The sequence below is a fragment of the Montipora foliosa genome, unplaced genomic scaffold (genome assembly GCF_036669935.1).
Source record: "Montipora foliosa isolate CH-2021 unplaced genomic scaffold, ASM3666993v2 scaffold_105, whole genome shotgun sequence".
NCBI lineage: Eukaryota > Metazoa > Cnidaria > Anthozoa > Scleractinia > Acroporidae > Montipora > Montipora foliosa.
Genome location: NW_027179404.1, coordinates 121 through 16754, shown reverse-complemented (window position 1 = coordinate 16754; position 16634 = coordinate 121). Strand labels below are relative to the sequence as shown.

General features: G+C 50.6%; 10 non-coding genes across 10 annotated transcripts; 3 read left to right on the top strand and 7 right to left on the bottom strand.

Moving 5' to 3' along the window:
• Positions 1–225: 225 nt before the first annotated feature.
• On the bottom strand, positions 226–417 carry LOC137985801 (U2 spliceosomal RNA). Its single transcript, XR_011119329.1, has one exon. It is a non-coding gene; the product is annotated as a U2 spliceosomal RNA (small nuclear RNA).
• A 267-nt stretch (positions 418–684) lies between these two features.
• Positions 685–803, top strand: LOC137985861 (5S ribosomal RNA). Its single transcript, XR_011119383.1, has one exon. It is a non-coding gene; the product is annotated as a 5S ribosomal RNA (ribosomal RNA).
• A 976-nt stretch (positions 804–1779) lies between these two features.
• Positions 1780–1943, bottom strand: LOC137985863 (U1 spliceosomal RNA). The gene has a single exon (XR_011119385.1). It is a non-coding gene; the product is annotated as a U1 spliceosomal RNA (small nuclear RNA).
• Positions 1944–2137: 194 nt separating this feature from the next.
• Positions 2138–2328, bottom strand: LOC137985828 (U2 spliceosomal RNA). The gene has a single exon (XR_011119352.1). It is a non-coding gene; the product is annotated as a U2 spliceosomal RNA (small nuclear RNA).
• Positions 2329–7967: 5639 nt separating this feature from the next.
• On the bottom strand, positions 7968–8159 carry LOC137985800 (U2 spliceosomal RNA). Its single transcript, XR_011119328.1, has one exon. It is a non-coding gene; the product is annotated as a U2 spliceosomal RNA (small nuclear RNA).
• A 267-nt stretch (positions 8160–8426) lies between these two features.
• On the top strand, positions 8427–8545 carry LOC137985849 (5S ribosomal RNA). The gene has a single exon (XR_011119372.1). It is a non-coding gene; the product is annotated as a 5S ribosomal RNA (ribosomal RNA).
• A 976-nt stretch (positions 8546–9521) lies between these two features.
• On the bottom strand, positions 9522–9685 carry LOC137985862 (U1 spliceosomal RNA). The gene has a single exon (XR_011119384.1). It is a non-coding gene; the product is annotated as a U1 spliceosomal RNA (small nuclear RNA).
• A 194-nt stretch (positions 9686–9879) lies between these two features.
• Positions 9880–10070, bottom strand: LOC137985827 (U2 spliceosomal RNA). The gene has a single exon (XR_011119351.1). It is a non-coding gene; the product is annotated as a U2 spliceosomal RNA (small nuclear RNA).
• A 5639-nt stretch (positions 10071–15709) lies between these two features.
• LOC137985890 (U2 spliceosomal RNA) lies at positions 15710–15901 on the bottom strand. Its single transcript, XR_011119410.1, has one exon. It is a non-coding gene; the product is annotated as a U2 spliceosomal RNA (small nuclear RNA).
• Positions 15902–16167: 266 nt separating this feature from the next.
• Positions 16168–16286, top strand: LOC137985799 (5S ribosomal RNA). Its single transcript, XR_011119327.1, has one exon. It is a non-coding gene; the product is annotated as a 5S ribosomal RNA (ribosomal RNA).
• The last annotated feature ends 348 nt before the right edge of the window (positions 16287–16634 follow it).

Sequence of the window (16634 nt, the reverse complement as noted above, 5' to 3'; positions counted from 1 at the left end):
GATAATAAAAACCCGCGTCAGGTAAGTATGCCTTTTCAACCTCTCCGGAACCGCAAAAACGCAACTTGTCTGCGCATACCATGTGGTAATGGGGGTCACGTGCTCCTCGTCCTGTCGTGTCGTGCTGTCCACTCGCTGCTATGCTACCTAGAAAAGAGAAGAGAAATGTGAAGGTTGGTTGCTTGGTCATTTGTTCTGCTTTCACTTGATTATTTCTTCCCCAGAGGGAAGTGGGCCACGCTCGGAGGTAGTGCTATACCGAGGCAACCCGTGGCCGGGACGAGGCAAGCCTCTTTTCCACGGCCCAGTTCCAAAAATCAGTTTAATATATGAGCTGCTCGATGAGCAGCGTATCAGATATTAAGCTGATAAGAACAGATACTACACTTGATCTTAGCCAAAAGGCCGAGAAGCGATGCCCGTAAATGCTCACAGCGGACAAGGTGCTCCCAGTCTCATGGCCACGAGATATGGTGGTCCGATTACAATCCGTGCCAAGGAAGGAATGCCCAAAGCCAACCTGAAAGCGAGGCGCACACAACGATCGCCCTTGTACAGTGGGCAGCAGGACCAGCATTGCATGGCACTTGCGTTGACGGCAAGAGGACAAATGCACATTGTGCTTGCTCTGACCTCGTTTTTATTTTCCCTTATAACAAAGTTAATTTTCACGGCGAATTACTTGTCTACGACCATACCACAGGGAAAACACCGGTTCTCGTCCGATCACCGAAGTTAAGCCCTGTCGGGCGGGGTTAGTACTTGGATGGGAGACCGCCTGGGAATACCCCGTGTTGTAGGCTTCCCTTTTTCCTTCTGTACACTTGATTATCTCAAAAAATCTCAGTTTCCTTTAATGAAAGAACATTCCAAACCAGGTTTTTTGAACACAACATGCCAACGATATGTCAAAGATGAGACATACAACAAAAACAAAATAGTTCACACGAGAAAGTGGAACTTGTATTCCCAAGGGAGCGCGTGCGCGCGAGATCTTATCAATCCAACGTTTATGACATGAAACGTATCTTTTCGTGTGAGCAAAGAACAGGATACGACAAGTAAAAAATGCATGCACTGTTATGCATTAGATGGAAGTTAACCTAGCCCGGATGATATGCATACAACGAAGGCTACAACACTACAACATTGATCCTGCGAAAACGTGACTTACGTGACGTAGCGCACTTCAAAGTCTTACTGTTCCCTGCTCAACACGGACAGTACGTATTCAAAGGGCCGATAAGACACTATCCTGACCATGAAAGATTTACTTTTTATGATAACAATCCAATTAACTGATAACATAGAGAAACCACAAAGTGTTGGCCACAGAAATGTAACGCCAACTGATCTGGCGGGTCCTCAGTTACTCAATGCAAAACGGGCTCTCCAGAACGCAACATAACACAACGCAAAAGAAATCTATCGCGATGGAGCAGTACAAACACACATCCACTTACGTTTTCGAAACGATGCACGAGGATAAGAGCTCGACCCGCTGGCATTTTCTTGTCTCACTCGTCTATCGATGGAAATCGATGCGGCTGAAATAAACACGTCCTCTCGCTCTCTCTACGGCCAAGAATGAAAGAAATAAAATCACAGTTTTGCAGTGCACCAAGTACGGAACATTCACCTACAATTTCAGCAGTGGAATTCACAAATACAACTCACCTTCCTTAGTCCTTACACCGCCACCGCATCTCCTTCCCTGCCCTGCCTGAAACGTTACCAACAAACCTTCCCATTAGCCAACTTTGCCACCGGGGTTTGGTGCGGGGACTAGCGCGAACGCAGGTCCCCACTACCAGAAATTATACGCTCGAGTTACCCACATTTGGGGTAATCGCAAGGGTCAACCCAATCGAAGTGCAATGAAAGAGCCTCACCTTGAGAGGACTGCCTCCCTGATCACAGTGCCTCCCGCGTCAGGTAAGTATGCCTTTTCAACCTCTCCGGAACCGCAAAACGCAACTTGTCTGCGCATACCATGTGGTAATGGGGGTCACGTGCTCCTCGTCCTGTCGTGTCGTGCTGTCCACTCGCTGCTATGCTACCTAGAAAAGAGAAGAGAATGTGAAGGTTGGTTGCTTGGTCATTTGTTCTGCTTTCACTTGATTATTTCTTCCCCAGAGGGAAGTGGGCCACGCTCGGAGGTAGTGCTATACCGAGGCAACCCGTGGCCGGGACGAGGCAAGCCTCTTTTCCACGGCCCAGTTCCAAAAATCAGTTTAATATATGAGCTGCTCGATGAGCAGCGGTGAATGGCAGACCAAAGGTCACCAGTCGACAGACTCATCCAACGCCTGAGGCATTGGTCACCAGTATTAGGCGACAGAGGCGAAATAAAACTAAGCAAATCAGGTGGTACAGAGGGTGAATTAAGCAGGTGGCCCGAAGCGAAAAACGAGCTTGTTGGAAACATAGAGGCGATGACTCCATCCGCCCCCCACTGGCGGGCAAAATAACGTCGACGTCTCCGGGTTGAAAAACGCTTGAAGAGCAAGGGGAGGTGGAACTTGACACGGGCCTTTGCTCCCTCAATGACGGCGAGGGCCCCAGGTTGACAGAACGAAAGCGGTAGTCATTGCGGGCCAGCCAGATGTGAAACTTACAGGCACACAACAGGTAACTGAAGACTTTGGGCACTGCGTGAAGCTCAGTGGAATTGAAACCAAAAAGTAAATGGCGACGCTCAAGCACAGGACACATAGGCGAGAAATGAAAAAGGAGGGACTGTAGCCAACCAACAACACTTTGAGCAAGGGGACACACAAAGAGCAAATGCGACAGTGACTCGACGACAGGACCACAAAAACAAGCGGAGGAGACAGATAAACCAAAAGAGAGAAGACGCTCAGCAGTGTAAATCACACCATGAGCTACCTTCCAGGAGAAATCAACAACAAAGCGGTCAAAATCAAAGAAGTGGAACTGGCGCCACGTATCATACCAGTAAAGGTCCCCAAAGGAGGGAAAGAACTTAACTACACAGTGCGGTGTGACAGAGGAACAGGATAAAAGAAACTGGTAACCGACTTTGGCAGAGAAAAAAAGCCACGGAGGCGACAACGTGAGGGTCAGAGGATGCGAAAACCAAAGTTCCCCGGGAGGGGGAAAAAGAGCCACCAAGCGACTCCCAGGCCAAAAGCAAAGAGGAGTAAAATGGCGGTAACAGGGACCTGTCGAAGGCAGCGGGACGGGAGAAAACATCAAGAGAGGAGGCAGCAAAACACGATTGAAACCAGTACGACACAAAGGAGGACCAGCTTGACGAGGACAAAGTAGACCGTTTGACCCACTGACCCAGAAGCGACCAAACCTTGAGCTTAATGTCCACCACCGAGAAACCTCCCAGCGATGTGGGCTGAACGACCACAGCACGTGCAACGAGCTCCCGCTTGGTTTTCCAGAAGAATGAGAAAACAAGGGAGTTAAGTTCTTTAAGTACCCAGGGGGGCATGTGGACCAGGGATGCCACATACCAAACCCTGGCGAGGGCCAGGCAATTGATGACCAAAGCCTTGCCATGAAAAGACAAGGAGCGCTGACGCCAGGAGGAGAGGACGCGTTCCACAGCCTCTATCCGAGGCCGCCAATTAGTTCATCAATGTCATGCGGGCCAATGAAGACTCCGAGGATTTTAAGCTTAGAAGATGTCCAGTCGAGAGGGACAGGGGGGTCAGTTCGGCCAGCCCAAGACCCCAGCCACAAGCCGCGAGACTTTGTCAGGTTGAGCTTGGATCCAGAACCAAGCTCATACCTTGTGTAGGTGTCAAAAACAGCCCTAATGGAGGCATCGGAGGACAAGATGAGCGATGTGTCATCCGCGTACTGGGAAATTGGAGAGAGCGGTGAGGGCAGTCCAGGCAGCAAAGGTCCAGTAATGGCGGGATTTGCTCGAATATTGGCGGCCAAGACCTCAGCGACCATAACATACAGCAAAGGTGCGAGGGGGCAGCCTTGACGCACCCCCCGTGTGAGACTGAAAAAGTTTGAGACATGACCGTTAACAATGACAGCACTCTGAACAGCATTATAGAAAAGGCGGATCCAGCGCAGAAAGGAGGTTTGGAAACCCATTCTGCAGAGGGTGGCATGCAGAAAGGACCAATCAACGCGATCAAACGCTTTTTCTTGGTCGAGCGAGAGGATGGCACAAGGAGACCCGGATTGCGTGGCGTAATGGACCATGTCTCGGAGATAAGCGACGTTCTCACCAATATAACGACCGGGGACACCACAGGTTTGATCCTCAGCCACCACGGCATGAATAACCTTCAGGAGACGCCCAGCGATGACGCGGGCAGCGAGCTTGTAGTCCACACTAAGGAGGGAAATTGGCCGCCAGTTACGAGGGTTCAGCCGGTCACCCGTCTTAAAGATGAGAGAAATGATGCCTCGACGCTGAGAGAGGCTGAGAGTGCCAGCCTCATAACATGAGTTCAGGACGAGCACGAGGTCCTGTCCGAGCACCGGCCAGAATTTGACATAAAACTCCATAGGGAGGCCATCCAAGCCCGGGGTCTTGCCTCGAGCCATCCCACATAAAGCAGTATAACACTCCTCCGACTGGAGAGGACCATCACACTGTTGAGCCTGGTCGGCGGACAAGGTGGAGGTGAGGGCGTCGAGCAGGGAAAGAGCCACGTCCCCGTCAGTAGGCTCGGCACTAAACAAGTTAGAATAAAAGGAAGCAAAAGCCTGGCATAGGTCCTTTGAACTCGAGACCACTGTGCCATCATCGCATCGAAGTGCTGAAATAAGTCGGTCGGCGGCACGCTTCTTTTCCAGACGGAAGAAAAAGGCCGAGGAGGTTTCACCTTCCTCAACCCATTGGCCCGAGCACGGACTTGGGCTCCCCGAGCTGCCTCGAGGTCTAGGGCAGCAAGGGCAGACAGGGTAGAATGGTACGGCTCAACACAGGAGGTGAAACCGGCATCAACACGGTTCTTAAGATGCCCAGCTAGTCGGCCAAGGAGGTCTCGACACTGCGATGTTTTCTTTCGAGCGCTCAGCGCAATATTTAATTGTGAGGCCTTTGATTTGGCTCTTGCCCTTATCCCACCACTTAGCTAGTGACGGGAAGGACAGCATGGACTGCCTCCAAACGGACCAAAAATTAGTGATATGCTGGATATAGTCCTCATCATTGAGGACAGAAATGTTGAGCTTCCAGAAACTGTCCCAGGAGCAGCAATGTCTGGGACACTACAAGAAAGCACCACACCACAGTGATCCGAAAACGGACAAGGAATAATATCGCAAGTCAAGACTGATGGTAACAGGAGTACGGGGCACCAATGAGATCAATACGGGAGGCCATAAGGCCGTCTGAGCGAGTCCAAGAGAAGGCAGAATCGGAAGGATGCAGGTGCCTCCAAATGTCCAGACAACAGCAGGAGTCAAAAAGACGTTTTAAGGTAGCAGTACTTTCGCGGGAAGTGTCAGAGACATTGGAGCCCCGACGATCGAGGGCGCGGTCGAACACAGTGTTAAAGTCCCCGGCAAGGAAGGTCGGATAGGTGGGATCAACCCAAGACGAGACGTCGTCCAGGAAGTCGTCACGGGCTGGGTTGCGATTGGGGGCGTAGAGACAGCAGATACGAAACGGGTGCCCAGAATGGGTAAAGTGGCAAAAAACAACACGCCCAGCGGTGTCACACCAAGAGCTCGTAAGGGTGACCGTGGGGCGGAATAAAATGATGCAACCACAAGAGTGTGCAGAGCCAACAGAAGCAACTGCATTAAAACCAGATGAACGAAACCAGACTGACATTCACTGTCTGAAGAGCAGTGGGCCCTCTTGTAGGCAGACAATGTCAGGGACCTGAGGAAAGGAACGTAACCAGTGCAGAACACCAGCGCGCTTGGACGAGTCCCTGAGACCATTGGTGTTTAAGGAGAGGATAGAGAGAGCCATAACTGAGAAGAAAGAGAGAGACAGCACAACTAGGAGCGACGGCTCCGAACCGGGGCAGGGGGAGCCAAGGAGGGAAGGCCAGAATGAACAGCCCTCCCAGACTCCCTGCCCTTTCCAGACTTCGAGCGGCCGGGGACCGCAGAACCAGGAAGAGGTTTCTTCGCTTTCTTCTTAGACTTGACCTGATCATCAGAGGAAGCCTCAACATCCGAAAGTCCACGCTTAGTGACTGGTGAATCAGTCAGCTCGACCTCGTTAACCATTACGGGAGACAGAGATAGAACCTGTGGGGTATTTACAGGGGTTACATTGATGCCCGTTAAAGGGTCATCGTCACTAAATATACTTTGACTGTATTCAGTCTCATTAACTAGTTCATTATCATTCGTATCCATTTCTTTTCCATTATTACTATTATCCATTTCCATTTCTTTTCCATTAACTACAGCATTATTTGTCATTTCTTTTCCAGTAACTACATTATTACTATTATCCATTTCCATTTCTTTTCCATTAACTATAGTAGTATTGTCCATTACACCAACTACGTTACTACTAGTGTTAACATTGTATTACTCTGTGGCGCAGCCAAACCATCAGACGCAGCGGCGGGGGAGGCAGCCACCTGCACGCGCGTCGAGGACCCACCATTACCGTTTTAGGGAGGGCCGCACCCTCCTTAACATTTACTGGTGGCAGGAGAGGCCATGGGTGGAGTACCAGGGGGGATAACTCATTGTCCCTGAGGTCGGTGTGGGAACCCCAACTTGAAATACCAGGTTGCGTGGGGGCAGGAGGACGAAGGGTTACCCCCTCGTCCCCAGAGTCCTCATGGTCAGAGCTTGCAGGAGAAGTGGGAAGGTCCTCAGGACCAGAACTGACATCCAGGAGGGGAGGCAGCGACTCCGGGGGAGTGGCACCAACAACAAGTGAAGCGGACGGATGGGCGGGGGTCGCAGGCGAAGATGGTGGGTTCCCCCAGGCATTGGGGGGGTTGGGCAATCCCTGGCCATGTGACCAGGCTCCCGACACCTGCGGCACTTCCCGCGCAAGTCACAGTTTTTGGTGAGGTGTTCCCCACGACAGATATCACATTCGGCCGGCTGACCCACATACCACACCTTACATTTATATCCAGCAATGTCCAGATTACGAGGGATCCGGCCAGAACGAACCATTTTGATGATACGGGCTCCAGTGCAGATTGCAGGGTCACCCGGGTAATGCTGGTGCCTTATCGTCTCCACCTTCCCGTACGAGGAAAAGTAGGGCCGGAGGCGATCATCACTCTCCTCAAAGGGATAGTGATACAACATAACATTTTGAGCTCGAGGCCCAGCATACATGACTTTGCACTTAGCACCAGCTAAAGTGACAAAATCATAACCTTCAACAATATTTTTACATTTTGGGTCAGCGAAAGTAATCTGAACCAGTTTTACGGGAACAAACTGAATACTGTCAATCACAAAGGGGGTGAACTTTCCCTTGATGGCTGTAACAAGTTCCGCCCTGGGAACAGAGGTTGGAACATCGGAAAGGTCGAGGACTACTGTCCTCTTAAAGGCCGCAAGAGGCATGATGAAAAGGGAAAAAGAGAAAAAACAGTCCCCCCGGAAAGCAAAGCTCCCAGGAAGGGAACAGAAAGACTGGCTACCCTGGGTTATGGCAGGACGCCAAGCATAAGTCCCCAGGAGGGTCACCAGTAAAACTCAGGAATCAAAAATCTTACCACAAATCCCAAAAACGCTTGTCCCCACACTCCAATTCCAATACGGAACTTACGCGTACCACAAGGAAAGGCACGAACCTGGCAGATAATAAAAACCCGCGTCAGGTAAGTATGCCTTTTCAACCTCTCCGGAACCGCAAAAACGCAACTTGTCTGCGCATACCATGTGGTAATGGGGGTCACGTGCTCCTCGTCCTGTCGTGTCGTGCTGTCCACTCGCTGCTATGCTACCTAGAAAAGAGAAGAGAAATGTGAAGGTTGGTTGCTTGGTCATTTGTTCTGCTTTCACTTGATTATTTCTTCCCCAGAGGGAAGTGGGCCACGCTCGGAGGTAGTGCTATACCGAGGCAACCCGTGGCCGGGACGAGGCAAGCCTCTTTTCCACGGCCCAGTTCCAAAAATCAGTTTAATATATGAGCTGCTCGATGAGCAGCGTATCAGATATTAAGCTGATAAGAACAGATACTACACTTGATCTTAGCCAAAAGGCCGAGAAGCGATGCCCGTAAATGCTCACAGCGGACAAGGTGCTCCCAGTCTCATGGCCACGAGATATGGTGGTCCGATTACAATCCGTGCCAAGGAAGGAATGCCCAAAGCCAACCTGAAAGCGAGGCGCACACAACGATCGCCCTTGTACAGTGGGCAGCAGGACCAGCATTGCATGGCACTTGCGTTGACGGCAAGAGGACAAATGCACATTGTGCTTGCTCTGACCTCGTTTTTATTTTCCCTTATAACAAAGTTAATTTTCACGGCGAATTACTTGTCTACGACCATACCACAGGGAAAACACCGGTTCTCGTCCGATCACCGAAGTTAAGCCCTGTCGGGCGGGGTTAGTACTTGGATGGGAGACCGCCTGGGAATACCCCGTGTTGTAGGCTTCCCTTTTTCCTTCTGTACACTTGATTATCTCAAAAAATCTCAGTTTCCTTTAATGAAAGAACATTCCAAACCAGGTTTTTTGAACACAACATGCCAACGATATGTCAAAGATGAGACATACAACAAAAACAAAATAGTTCACACGAGAAAGTGGAACTTGTATTCCCAAGGGAGCGCGTGCGCGCGAGATCTTATCAATCCAACGTTTATGACATGAAACGTATCTTTTCGTGTGAGCAAAGAACAGGATACGACAAGTAAAAAATGCATGCACTGTTATGCATTAGATGGAAGTTAACCTAGCCCGGATGATATGCATACAACGAAGGCTACAACACTACAACATTGATCCTGCGAAAACGTGACTTACGTGACGTAGCGCACTTCAAAGTCTTACTGTTCCCTGCTCAACACGGACAGTACGTATTCAAAGGGCCGATAAGACACTATCCTGACCATGAAAGATTTACTTTTTATGATAACAATCCAATTAACTGATAACATAGAGAAACCACAAAGTGTTGGCCACAGAAATGTAACGCCAACTGATCTGGCGGGTCCTCAGTTACTCAATGCAAAACGGGCTCTCCAGAACGCAACATAACACAACGCAAAAGAAATCTATCGCGATGGAGCAGTACAAACACACATCCACTTACGTTTTCGAAACGATGCACGAGGATAAGAGCTCGACCCGCTGGCATTTTCTTGTCTCACTCGTCTATCGATGGAAATCGATGCGGCTGAAATAAACACGTCCTCTCGCTCTCTCTACGGCCAAGAATGAAAGAAATAAAATCACAGTTTTGCAGTGCACCAAGTACGGAACATTCACCTACAATTTCAGCAGTGGAATTCACAAATACAACTCACCTTCCTTAGTCCTTACACCGCCACCGCATCTCCTTCCCTGCCCTGCCTGAAACGTTACCAACAAACCTTCCCATTAGCCAACTTTGCCACCGGGGTTTGGTGCGGGGACTAGCGCGAACGCAGGTCCCCACTACCAGAAATTATACGCTCGAGTTACCCACATTTGGGGTAATCGCAAGGGTCAACCCAATCGAAGTGCAATGAAAGAGCCTCACCTTGAGAGGACTGCCTCCCTGATCACAGTGCCTCCCGCGTCAGGTAAGTATGCCTTTTCAACCTCTCCGGAACCGCAAAACGCAACTTGTCTGCGCATACCATGTGGTAATGGGGGTCACGTGCTCCTCGTCCTGTCGTGTCGTGCTGTCCACTCGCTGCTATGCTACCTAGAAAAGAGAAGAGAATGTGAAGGTTGGTTGCTTGGTCATTTGTTCTGCTTTCACTTGATTATTTCTTCCCCAGAGGGAAGTGGGCCACGCTCGGAGGTAGTGCTATACCGAGGCAACCCGTGGCCGGGACGAGGCAAGCCTCTTTTCCACGGCCCAGTTCCAAAAATCAGTTTAATATATGAGCTGCTCGATGAGCAGCGGTGAATGGCAGACCAAAGGTCACCAGTCGACAGACTCATCCAACGCCTGAGGCATTGGTCACCAGTATTAGGCGACAGAGGCGAAATAAAACTAAGCAAATCAGGTGGTACAGAGGGTGAATTAAGCAGGTGGCCCGAAGCGAAAAACGAGCTTGTTGGAAACATAGAGGCGATGACTCCATCCGCCCCCCACTGGCGGGCAAAATAACGTCGACGTCTCCGGGTTGAAAAACGCTTGAAGAGCAAGGGGAGGTGGAACTTGACACGGGCCTTTGCTCCCTCAATGACGGCGAGGGCCCCAGGTTGACAGAACGAAAGCGGTAGTCATTGCGGGCCAGCCAGATGTGAAACTTACAGGCACACAACAGGTAACTGAAGACTTTGGGCACTGCGTGAAGCTCAGTGGAATTGAAACCAAAAAGTAAATGGCGACGCTCAAGCACAGGACACATAGGCGAGAAATGAAAAAGGAGGGACTGTAGCCAACCAACAACACTTTGAGCAAGGGGACACACAAAGAGCAAATGCGACAGTGACTCGACGACAGGACCACAAAAACAAGCGGAGGAGACAGATAAACCAAAAGAGAGAAGACGCTCAGCAGTGTAAATCACACCATGAGCTACCTTCCAGGAGAAATCAACAACAAAGCGGTCAAAATCAAAGAAGTGGAACTGGCGCCACGTATCATACCAGTAAAGGTCCCCAAAGGAGGGAAAGAACTTAACTACACAGTGCGGTGTGACAGAGGAACAGGATAAAAGAAACTGGTAACCGACTTTGGCAGAGAAAAAAAGCCACGGAGGCGACAACGTGAGGGTCAGAGGATGCGAAAACCAAAGTTCCCCGGGAGGGGGAAAAAGAGCCACCAAGCGACTCCCAGGCCAAAAGCAAAGAGGAGTAAAATGGCGGTAACAGGGACCTGTCGAAGGCAGCGGGACGGGAGAAAACATCAAGAGAGGAGGCAGCAAAACACGATTGAAACCAGTACGACACAAAGGAGGACCAGCTTGACGAGGACAAAGTAGACCGTTTGACCCACTGACCCAGAAGCGACCAAACCTTGAGCTTAATGTCCACCACCGAGAAACCTCCCAGCGATGTGGGCTGAACGACCACAGCACGTGCAACGAGCTCCCGCTTGGTTTTCCAGAAGAATGAGAAAACAAGGGAGTTAAGTTCTTTAAGTACCCAGGGGGGCATGTGGACCAGGGATGCCACATACCAAACCCTGGCGAGGGCCAGGCAATTGATGACCAAAGCCTTGCCATGAAAAGACAAGGAGCGCTGACGCCAGGAGGAGAGGACGCGTTCCACAGCCTCTATCCGAGGCCGCCAATTAGTTCATCAATGTCATGCGGGCCAATGAAGACTCCGAGGATTTTAAGCTTAGAAGATGTCCAGTCGAGAGGGACAGGGGGGTCAGTTCGGCCAGCCCAAGACCCCAGCCACAAGCCGCGAGACTTTGTCAGGTTGAGCTTGGATCCAGAACCAAGCTCATACCTTGTGTAGGTGTCAAAAACAGCCCTAATGGAGGCATCGGAGGACAAGATGAGCGATGTGTCATCCGCGTACTGGGAAATTGGAGAGAGCGGTGAGGGCAGTCCAGGCAGCAAAGGTCCAGTAATGGCGGGATTTGCTCGAATATTGGCGGCCAAGACCTCAGCGACCATAACATACAGCAAAGGTGCGAGGGGGCAGCCTTGACGCACCCCCCGTGTGAGACTGAAAAAGTTTGAGACATGACCGTTAACAATGACAGCACTCTGAACAGCATTATAGAAAAGGCGGATCCAGCGCAGAAAGGAGGTTTGGAAACCCATTCTGCAGAGGGTGGCATGCAGAAAGGACCAATCAACGCGATCAAACGCTTTTTCTTGGTCGAGCGAGAGGATGGCACAAGGAGACCCGGATTGCGTGGCGTAATGGACCATGTCTCGGAGATAAGCGACGTTCTCACCAATATAACGACCGGGGACACCACAGGTTTGATCCTCAGCCACCACGGCATGAATAACCTTCAGGAGACGCCCAGCGATGACGCGGGCAGCGAGCTTGTAGTCCACACTAAGGAGGGAAATTGGCCGCCAGTTACGAGGGTTCAGCCGGTCACCCGTCTTAAAGATGAGAGAAATGATGCCTCGACGCTGAGAGAGGCTGAGAGTGCCAGCCTCATAACATGAGTTCAGGACGAGCACGAGGTCCTGTCCGAGCACCGGCCAGAATTTGACATAAAACTCCATAGGGAGGCCATCCAAGCCCGGGGTCTTGCCTCGAGCCATCCCACATAAAGCAGTATAACACTCCTCCGACTGGAGAGGACCATCACACTGTTGAGCCTGGTCGGCGGACAAGGTGGAGGTGAGGGCGTCGAGCAGGGAAAGAGCCACGTCCCCGTCAGTAGGCTCGGCACTAAACAAGTTAGAATAAAAGGAAGCAAAAGCCTGGCATAGGTCCTTTGAACTCGAGACCACTGTGCCATCATCGCATCGAAGTGCTGAAATAAGTCGGTCGGCGGCACGCTTCTTTTCCAGACGGAAGAAAAAGGCCGAGGAGGTTTCACCTTCCTCAACCCATTGGCCCGAGCACGGACTTGGGCTCCCCGAGCTGCCTCGAGGTCTAGGGCAGCAAGGGCAGACAGGGTAGAATGGTACGGCTCAACACAGGAGGTGAAACCGGCATCAACACGGTTCTTAAGATGCCCAGCTAGTCGGCCAAGGAGGTCTCGACACTGCGATGTTTTCTTTCGAGCGCTCAGCGCAATATTTAATTGTGAGGCCTTTGATTTGGCTCTTGCCCTTATCCCACCACTTAGCTAGTGACGGGAAGGACAGCATGGACTGCCTCCAAACGGACCAAAAATTAGTGATATGCTGGATATAGTCCTCATCATTGAGGACAGAAATGTTGAGCTTCCAGAAACTGTCCCAGGAGCAGCAATGTCTGGGACACTACAAGAAAGCACCACACCACAGTGATCCGAAAACGGACAAGGAATAATATCGCAAGTCAAGACTGATGGTAACAGGAGTACGGGGCACCAATGAGATCAATACGGGAGGCCATAAGGCCGTCTGAGCGAGTCCAAGAGAAGGCAGAATCGGAAGGATGCAGGTGCCTCCAAATGTCCAGACAACAGCAGGAGTCAAAAAGACGTTTTAAGGTAGCAGTACTTTCGCGGGAAGTGTCAGAGACATTGGAGCCCCGACGATCGAGGGCGCGGTCGAACACAGTGTTAAAGTCCCCGGCAAGGAAGGTCGGATAGGTGGGATCAACCCAAGACGAGACGTCGTCCAGGAAGTCGTCACGGGCTGGGTTGCGATTGGGGGCGTAGAGACAGCAGATACGAAACGGGTGCCCAGAATGGGTAAAGTGGCAAAAAACAACACGCCCAGCGGTGTCACACCAAGAGCTCGTAAGGGTGACCGTGGGGCGGAATAAAATGATGCAACCACAAGAGTGTGCAGAGCCAACAGAAGCAACTGCATTAAAACCAGATGAACGAAACCAGACTGACATTCACTGTCTGAAGAGCAGTGGGCCCTCTTGTAGGCAGACAATGTCAGGGACCTGAGGAAAGGAACGTAACCAGTGCAGAACACCAGCGCGCTTGGACGAGTCCCTGAGACCATTGGTGTTTAAGGAGAGGATAGAGAGAGCCATAACTGAGAAGAAAGAGAGAGACAGCACAACTAGGAGCGACGGCTCCGAACCGGGGCAGGGGGAGCCAAGGAGGGAAGGCCAGAATGAACAGCCCTCCCAGACTCCCTGCCCTTTCCAGACTTCGAGCGGCCGGGGACCGCAGAACCAGGAAGAGGTTTCTTCGCTTTCTTCTTAGACTTGACCTGATCATCAGAGGAAGCCTCAACATCCGAAAGTCCACGCTTAGTGACTGGTGAATCAGTCAGCTCGACCTCGTTAACCATTACGGGAGACAGAGATAGAACCTGTGGGGTATTTACAGGGGTTACATTGATGCCCGTTAAAGGGTCATCGTCACTAAATATACTTTGACTGTATTCAGTCTCATTAACTAGTTCATTATCATTCGTATCCATTTCTTTTCCATTATTACTATTATCCATTTCCATTTCTTTTCCATTAACTACAGCATTATTTGTCATTTCTTTTCCAGTAACTACATTATTACTATTATCCATTTCCATTTCTTTTCCATTAACTATAGTAGTATTGTCCATTACACCAACTACGTTACTACTAGTGTTAACATTGTATTACTCTGTGGCGCAGCCAAACCATCAGACGCAGCGGCGGGGGAGGCAGCCACCTGCACGCGCGTCGAGGACCCACCATTACCGTTTTAGGGAGGGCCGCACCCTCCTTAACATTTACTGGTGGCAGGAGAGGCCATGGGTGGAGTACCAGGGGGGATAACTCATTGTCCCTGAGGTCGGTGTGGGAACCCCAACTTGAAATACCAGGTTGCGTGGGGGCAGGAGGACGAAGGGTTACCCCCTCGTCCCCAGAGTCCTCATGGTCAGAGCTTGCAGGAGAAGTGGGAAGGTCCTCAGGACCAGAACTGACATCCAGGAGGGGAGGCAGCGACTCCGGGGGAGTGGCACCAACAACAAGTGAAGCGGACGGATGGGCGGGGGTCGCAGGCGAAGATGGTGGGTTCCCCCAGGCATTGGGGGGGTTGGGCAATCCCTGGCCATGTGACCAGGCTCCCGACACCTGCGGCACTTCCCGCGCAAGTCACAGTTTTTGGTGAGGTGTTCCCCACGACAGATATCACATTCGGCCGGCTGACCCACATACCACACCTTACATTTATATCCAGCAATGTCCAGATTACGAGGGATCCGGCCAGAACGAACCATTTTGATGATACGGGCTCCAGTGCAGATTGCAGGGTCACCCGGGTAATGCTGGTGCCTTATCGTCTCCACCTTCCCGTACGAGGAAAAGTAGGGCCGGAGGCGATCATCACTCTCCTCAAAGGGATAGTGATACAACATAACATTTTGAGCTCGAGGCCCAGCATACATGACTTTGCACTTAGCACCAGCTAAAGTGACAAAATCATAACCTTCAACAATATTTTTACATTTTGGGTCAGCGAAAGTAATCTGAACCAGTTTTACGGGAACAAACTGAATACTGTCAATCACAAAGGGGGTGAACTTTCCCTTGATGGCTGTAACAAGTTCCGCCCTGGGAACAGAGGTTGGAACATCGGAAAGGTCGAGGACTACTGTCCTCTTAAAGGCCGCAAGAGGCATGATGAAAAGGGAAAAAGAGAAAAAACAGTCCCCCCGGAAAGCAAAGCTCCCAGGAAGGGAACAGAAAGACTGGCTACCCTGGGTTATGGCAGGACGCCAAGCATAAGTCCCCAGGAGGGTCACCAGTAAAACTCAGGAATCAAAAATCTTACCACAAATCCCAAAAACGCTTGTCCCCACACTCCAATTCCAATACGGAACTTACGCGTACCACAAGGAAAGGCACGAACCTGGCAGATAATAAAAACCCGCGTCAGGTAAGTATGCCTTTTCAACCTCTCCGGAACCGCAAAAACGCAACTTGTCTGCGCATACCATGTGGTAATGGGGGTCACGTGCTCCTCGTCCTGTCGTGTCGTGCTGTCCACTCGCTGCTATGCTACCTAGAAAAGAGAAGAGAAATGTGAAGGTTGGTTGCTTGGTCATTTGTTCTGCTTTCACTTGATTATTTCTTCCCCAGAGGGAAGTGGGCCACGCTCGGAGGTAGTGCTATACCGAGGCAACCCGTGGCCGGGACGAGGCAAGCCTCTTTTCCACGGCCCAGTTCCAAAAATCAGTTTAATATATGAGCTGCTCGATGAGCAGCGTATCAGATATTAAGCTGATAAGAACAGATACTACACTTGATCTTAGCCAAAAGGCCGAGAAGCGATGCCCGTAAATGCTCACAGCGGACAAGGTGCTCCCAGTCTCATGGCCACGAGATATGGTGGTCCGATTACAATCCGTGCCAAGGAAGGAATGCCCAAAGCCAACCTGAAAGCGAGGCGCACACAACGATCGCCCTTGTACAGTGGGCAGCAGGACCAGCATTGCATGGCACTTGCGTTGACGGCAAGAGGACAATGCACATTGTGCTTGCTCTGACCTCGTTTTTATTTTCCCTTATAACAAAGTTAATTTTCACGGCGAATTACTTGTCTACGACCATACCACAGGGAAAACACCGGTTCTCGTCCGATCACCGAAGTTAAGCCCTGTCGGGCGGGGTTAGTACTTGGATGGGAGACCGCCTGGGAATACCCCGTGTTGTAGGCTTCCCTTTTTCCTTCTGTACACTTGATTATCTCAAAAAATCTCAGTTTCCTTTAATGAAAGAACATTCCAAACCAGGTTTTTTGAACACAACATGCCAACGATATGTCAAAGATGAGACATACAACAAAAACAAAATAGTTCACACGAGAAAGTGGAACTTGTATTCCCAAGGGAGCGCGTGCGCGCGAGATCTTATCAATCCAACGTTTATGACATGAAACGTATCTTTTCGTGTGAGCAAAGAACAGGATACGACAAGTAAAAAATGCATGCACTGTTATGCATTAGATGGAAGTTAACCTAGCCCGGATGATATGCATACAACGAAGGCTACAACACTACAACATT